Source organism: Battus philenor, unplaced genomic scaffold, assembly GCF_028537555.1.
Source record: "Battus philenor isolate CCGP_79_NKW_IND1 unplaced genomic scaffold, ilBatPhil1.0.hap1 SCAF_9, whole genome shotgun sequence".
Taxonomy (NCBI): Eukaryota; Metazoa; Arthropoda; class Insecta; order Lepidoptera; family Papilionidae; genus Battus; species Battus philenor.
In genome coordinates, this window is record NW_027181759.1 from 5,373,872 (window position 1) to 5,381,248 (window position 7,377).

At 30.5% G+C, this 7,377-nt stretch overlaps 1 pseudogene; it reads right to left on the reverse strand.

The window, feature by feature from the left end:
• Positions 1-2,832: 2,832 nt before the first annotated feature.
• LOC137932383 (RNA exonuclease 4-like) lies at positions 2,833-3,824 on the reverse strand (annotated as a pseudogene).
• Positions 3,825-7,377: the final 3,553 nt, after the last annotated feature.

Genomic DNA, 7,377 nt, shown 5'->3' on the forward strand with positions numbered 1-7,377 from the left:
TTAGCACGGCTCGTCTCGTATATTTTCATAGCATTTTGTCTTACGGTATTTTATTAAGTGGAGTGTCGCTGAAATTAATTTTATTTTTGTTTATAATGTTACTTAACCTATCTTAGACTTCTTTTTTTAGTCTTATGTTTAAAATGAACCTGAATCAAGATTTCTGTAGGTTGTAGTTGCAAAAGCTAGTTACAATCGTAAAATTGTTAACCCGCCTCGATAGGACAAAAGATATCTCTACTCCGCTAAATTTTATGGTAAGTGCTTTCAGCGTTCTGCTGCCACAAACCTAGTGAAGCCATCGGGAATGCCGTCGAGAAAATAGCATTTGTCAATAATAGAATACGGTCCATGTTTACGCTGGGTGACGTCACATCAGTTCAACCATTACCCGTTTAAAAATAATATAATGATTCTGTAGTTGGAGTTGGAGGTTATATTCCAGACAAACTTCGAGAGTAGACATTTTTTGTCTTTTTTATTCCGTTTGATTCTGATTAAAGAAATTTCTTCGGACTTTATAATTAAAAAATACATACGTTTTTTTATACTTTATTAAATCTTCACATAAATTAAATGCATGAGATGTAAATACATTGCACAAAAGAATTACGTATTGCGATATGTGACCCGTGAAATGCGATTCGTTTCAAATAGACAAATGTCTTTGAGCATCTGAACATTGCCAACGTTATTTTGATATTAATAGGATTTTTTAAAAAAATTACTTGATTTTATTAGCCCAAGTCATATTACACGACTATTAATCTGATTTTAATCGAAAAATAAAAGTGATTAGCCATTCCGAAACTCGAAGCATTCTTCACTTAATTCTATCAAAGAACTATTTATTACATATATATTATTTTTGTTATTATGTTTGTTAAGTTATTATGTTTGTTAACTACTGACGTCATCCAGTCACGACATGTGAAATGCAAACAATGCTGTACAGGATTTTATGATACTTTGTTAGATTAGATATAATTTTTTTTCAGGTACATGTCTTCTTTAATTAAGATTTTCATATTATGAAAATGAAGTTTTTGAATCCACTTTCAAAGAAGGCAAATTAAACGTAATTTAGCAGATCAGTTCATTTGATGTTTACTGTCTATCCCTGCGAACTTGGTACTGCCCGAAGTTATAAACCTGTCGCGTAGAAGAAGTAAAGAATTGTATGCGTAAATATTTCAATATGATCACTTTATATAAACCTTTAAAGCTTTTTGTTGACAAATGACTTATATTTTATATATATAAACAATCATTCTGTGTAAAAAAGATTTCTGAAAAAGGATTAGAGATTTAATAAATTTTGTAGGATTATTCCCTTCACCGAGTACATGTCAGCTAAGAATTATGTGATTTTTTACCTGCAAGGTGGTTAAAAAGGCGTTCATTAAGTTCCCGAACCGGACGGGTGACGATTAGTTTCTTTATTTCGATAGTATTTCCAAAAACTTATCTTATTTTTTTTTGTTGCTGATGATTACCTACGCAAGATTATACGCACAAAACAAACAGTTTATTGCTAGGCGGTAGCAATTTGATATATATAATAATACGATATATTGATACAGTGTTATTCCTTTGAACGGGAGGTTATCACGGGTCAGGACTTGATAAGTTTGTCGCAGGGGGTACCTAATATCAATATCACGCGTAGCGTACAGGGGCACCTACGGGTCACTACGCAATTTATATTATAATAAAAAGAAATAATTGGCTTATTATATATCTTCAAAAACAATAACAAGTTCCTTGACAATATTACAATGATATTATTTTTTTATACCTCGAGCGTTTTGCTTCATTACAGTATGCATCAGTTGTAGTTGTCTTATGTGTTAATAACGTTGAGTATCCCACGAGAAAGTGCGATAATTTCTTTCAAATGTTGCAAGGTACTAGGTATATACTAGTATTTAGAAGTAAAGAACCTGGAGTGGAGAAGTTATTATTCTGTATTTCTATTCTCTATCCTAATTTTTTTTAATAAAGCTGATATCAAATATTATAATTATAATGTAAAACATAGCAAATAGTTATTAAATACATAAAGTAATTTGTTGTTGATATTTTATATTAAATAAAATAAAAAAAATCATATTTAATGCTCCTGAAAAGAGACAATGCAGTAAATTACTTTCTATGAATTTTATGCTAATTTGTGCGTTATAACTAATAAATGTATTTATTAGTTTGCTTTTGAATTGTAACGTGTTTCATTCCACAAGAAAGTCGGCTATGTTTTTTAATTTTATAAAGTACTACTAAGCAGGTTTTTTATCTTTGCAGTAGACCTGAACTATCTTCTTTCAGTGTGTTAACAAAAACGGGGTTAACACAATCGAGTGATAAATAACTAGGATGGCAGCTATAGACAGAGGCCGATAAGACGATGATGAGATTTTTTTTCGCAGTGTCTTTAGTGTTGAATTTCTAAAAGCACAAACACATTTAACAACGTTTGATGTATAAATTATAATAACAATAATGTAAATCGACAATTTTTCGATGAACCAAAAACTCTTAAATGCTACAATATGGTTTATTTAATAAAATACTGTTAATTATAGATTTAAAACTTGGAAAAGTAAGATCTAAGCTATCTTGAGTAACTTCATCAAACATGCACCTTTTAATAACGCTAATGAAATGGGTCGCGTATCGTCAACGTAGTAGATCTGCAAGTGCCGGTTGCAAAAGCAAAGCAAGAACGTATCAAGGTTTCGTTAAAATATTTAACTGAAGATTTAAGTATATAACCAGAGTTTATTCAGACCTAACAAGTATCGGAAGGAGTTAGTATTTTAAATAAAATTCAGATTTCTTACACATTTGATTATATATTGTTACAAATAACACATACAAGTTCTTTCTTTCTTCTTTTGATAATTAACGCCAATTGTTGGCTACCTTTTGATAAATTTTCATAGCGACCGTGGCGTCTTCGGCAGAGTTATGCATCCCCTGATGTATAGTTTGGCGAAGATAGTGTTGAGCCAGTAACTGCAGTGATGCAGGGTGCCCATTATTGAGCTGCAATAAAATGCCATAATACAAGAAATTTGATAAGTTTTAGGCCAGCGTGCACTGGACTGCCAACTTGACAAAATATCACAGAAAAATAAAATTATATAATAATCATACGCTCAAGATAATGTAATATAATGGTAGTCTGCGTTTAACGCTAACCCTTTGAAACGCATCTATTAGTCGTGCGCTTATAAAATGGTTCTTCGGAAGTGGCTTTACAGGGTTAGAGCTGCGCTTTTCAAGCAATGGCAGCACAATAAGGAATAAGGAAAATACTAATTACATAAAGATACAGATTTATCGCCTTTGAAATAATAAAACTACATGGAAATAATAAAAAATGTCGAAAGTATTTAGTAAAACTCACCCTCTTGAATGGTTCGTAAGTAGCTAAATCTCTAATATCCCGTGCTGGATGGGAAAGTTTTAAGGCATCAAGGTCAAATTTCAATGAATGCCCTACTAAAATTTTACCATGAATCAAATTCTGAACTTCTCTTCTCTTTTAAATGAATGTTATCCACATTAAAGTCCACGCCATTTTCCAAGTTATGTCTCTGTATTCCACTTACAGAAGTACGATTATCAGCTACAGTCTCAGTAGGTTTCACGTATTTATCATATACGCAAACACCTGAACTGTTAGCCAGTGATACCCGCGCCAGTATGCTCCGATTAGATACTCCGCCCACCATCTCACAGTCCAGCGCAATGCAGTTAGTCATTTTATAATCAATTAAAGATTACAGATTACTATAATCACTCTACTCTTTAGGCGCACAAACCGGAATGATTAAGCGAAGAAAAAACAAGTACTTATATACACAGGATGGAGACTTTACGAAGGAATTCCCGATTATAGACTAATAGATAACATTGTAAGAAATCTTTTTGATATAATTTTAATAATGTAATGTTATTAAAAACTACATATTAATATTACAAATTCATTTATGTATATACTACAGTATATATTATTGATTATAAAGTCATGTTTTCTTGTTGCTTTAAATTCAAACCTAAATTTAATGTTCACCGTTACGGTTTGGCACTTTCGACAGAATTAGCTTCTCCTGGCGTATTACTTAAACGTTTTTAAAAACAAAAGTTATTGTTCAATCAAAAAAATGGGTAATAAATTTGACACAGAAAGATATTTATGTCAACTAAAACGAAGCAATGCAATTGATAACTTAGAAATTTGAAAAATCCCAGAGAAGTATGTTCGTAAAGTCATATTATTAAACTTACAAACGAAATGTCATCTAGTTGGATAATTACGTTATAAAATAATATATTTCGAATACATACTTCTCATCTCAACATCGGGACAGAAGAATATCCGCGTACACAAATCGCAAAGAAACGAACGTTCTCCTTTGTTGCATATAAACTATTTTAAAAATACACGAAACATATAACAGATAAGTATTTTTTTTTTTGATCAGCTTGCGCTTAATTATAACCAAATAGTTATGTTTTTGAATACTTGTTATATTCTCTGTTTAACGGTAACTTTTGTAGTTTCTTTAATAAACTGAACGCGTTACAATTTCTTAAGACCTAAAAGCAATTGGAATTCACATTTTTATATGTTTAAAAGAGTAATTTCAGAATTAAAAATACGAAATTCTAAAATTTCACTAAAAGTCCAACATTCGAATAAAAATTAACTTACACATCACGAAAATGAAACGAATTAAAAATGTCTATGATCCGGTATGTCCTACAAAATATAATTTATTATTGACGTTTAACATTATCTGTCGATAACAATAGATGAAGATATTGGTGCTATCGTTGTTAAATAAATATTTAATCTGTTTTACTTGAAATGTTATCAGTCAGCTTTTGAAATGCCAAACAAAGCAGCAATCACATAAGGTTATGTATAAAATGCTAAAATTAGTGTCGTTAACCTGCTTTGGGTATTAGAAAGGATCGTTATGTCGACAAATTAGTGGTTTCTTGTCAGTGCCGGCTTTTTCGTAAGTACATATTGTTTACTGGACAGACTAGATTTGTCTACGGACAAAATATCTTTGTCGAGCAACAAAGAAGAGGAACAGCCAACAGTACCCTAGCCAAGTTATGATTCTAAGGTCTGATCTCTTAGACCATTACAATGAAAATCAATTTAAAGCAAAGTACGGGCTTTAGAAAAATGTTTTTAAAGAGCTAATGAAAATGAACGTTGTACTCAATGGAGCTAGTCAATAAGTGTAGCTGAATAGGAAATAATAGAAATCCTAGCAGACTCTCGACATCCCCGATGATGTCAATGAGGTGCCTCTGTGATTTAAGAAGGGTAGCCCTGTACGGTGTTACCCTCTTACACTGAAGAAGCAAGTATGCAGTGGTCTCTTCCTCTTCCAGACATGCTTTGCACAAAGAACAGTCCATAACATCTAAAATAAGCAGATGTTTGTTAATAAAATCATGATCTGTTAAAATTTCTGATTATTTGGTTCTGGTTATTTTTCAGTGCAAGTTTCTGTAGCTGCCACATTAGAACCTCCATAAGTTATTGCTTAATTGCTAACCTGTGAGTCTAGAACAACATCACACTTCAAAGAGTTGTGTTGCTGACAGACTATAGACTTAGGTAACTGTTAAATTGCAGCAGAACTAACTAAAGCTCCACACACTTGTACCCACATCTTGTATCCTTCTTGATATTGTTCCAGTAGATGTAAATGTGGTTTACCTAAAATATCATCTTTTATTTCAGTTAGGATAGAAACCCCCTCCTTACTCCTAAAATTCTCAGTACCTAAACTGCTTTACCACTAACTTATTTTTAACAATAATTAGCTTAGAAGTTCTGCTAGCTCTATTCTGCTGAATAGGAAATGAAGTATTAGTATTAAATGTAGATTTATAGGAAAGCTAAGATATGACTGAGACAGAAGTGTGTGCAAGCATAAAGAGGGAAACCATCTTTCTAATAAGCAATGATCAGTCCCGGTAAATCCTAAAGTTTTGTAAATATGTAATAAAAAATGTAGTTAGTAATAATAAGACCTAACTTACCTGTAGTATAAGTTAAGTAATGATATAATTTAAATAATATTATATAGCATTAACTAGTTTAAGAAAATAGAATAAGATTATTATTGTAAAAATAAAGAAAAATAAAAAGAATAAAATAAATGTTAATTAGGATGAAAATGTAAAATTAAAAACTCAGGTGAAGTATGAGAGAAGATGAAAGAACGGAATACAATGAATGATAAAGAGTGGCAGATTTTGTGATGTGTGGCAGTAGAACGAGTGAAAGATCATGCGAAGTATGACAGCTGAAATAAATATTAAAAATGTGAAAAACTTATTTGTAATTAAAAAGAATGAGAGGCCTACAATAAAGGGGGCCAAAAAACTATAGATTTATTAACTGTTTTATAACATTTTTCGTTTATCTATATATGATAAGGAAATAAAAAGACAAAAGAAAAAAATTACTGGTGTAAAATGTACCAAACCAATTTAAAGTTAATGTATATTACATATATATATATATATATATATATATAAATATATAAATATAAATATATATTTATTTATTTGGCTGTAAATAAATGTACTACTTAGTTCTGGAGACATTATGATAATGCTTAAAATTATTTTAATTTTGTATTTGAAATCATTCCACATTGTTCAAGTTTAACTAAATACCCCAATTTGTTTTCATGTTTAAGTAAATATTTTTTTTTATTTTAAATCATGATAAGGACAATGTAATAAAAAAAACCAAGCCTGACATTGTAATATAGGTTTTTAGTAAGGAATTAAAATATCTATTTTAAATATTAAAATGACAATATTGACATGGCAATTATCAACTTGTGTAGCAAATCAGTTTTATATGTTTTATGTATTACTTGATATCTATTACTATTTTGAAATTAATAGCTAGTTTAACTGACTTTCATAAGCAAAATATACGTAAGTCAGCAGTAAAGGTAACAATAACACCTGGCTTGTTCTAAAACAAGGGCCTAGATTAGTGCAGCCATTATGAAGCTATCTGATAATACATAGCACTTCACATATGTTACATTGTGTATATCTGGGCTTCATAAAGTAATTCTTGTATGCAACTGTGTAGCTCCCATGTAATGTGCTTAAATCATCTGTCAATATGTCTGAGAACTTTACTAAATAAAATCTTTTAAATTACCCGTTAATAATATAAAGTATTTTTTAAGTGATTTTAAAGGGAAAGAATTGCTTTACCACTGTATTTAGAATATTGTAAGTGAAATAATTCTGTTTGTTTTTGGGCTCTTCTCAGACCAAGACTTGTTTAAAATCCTGGTAGCTATAAATTAAAGG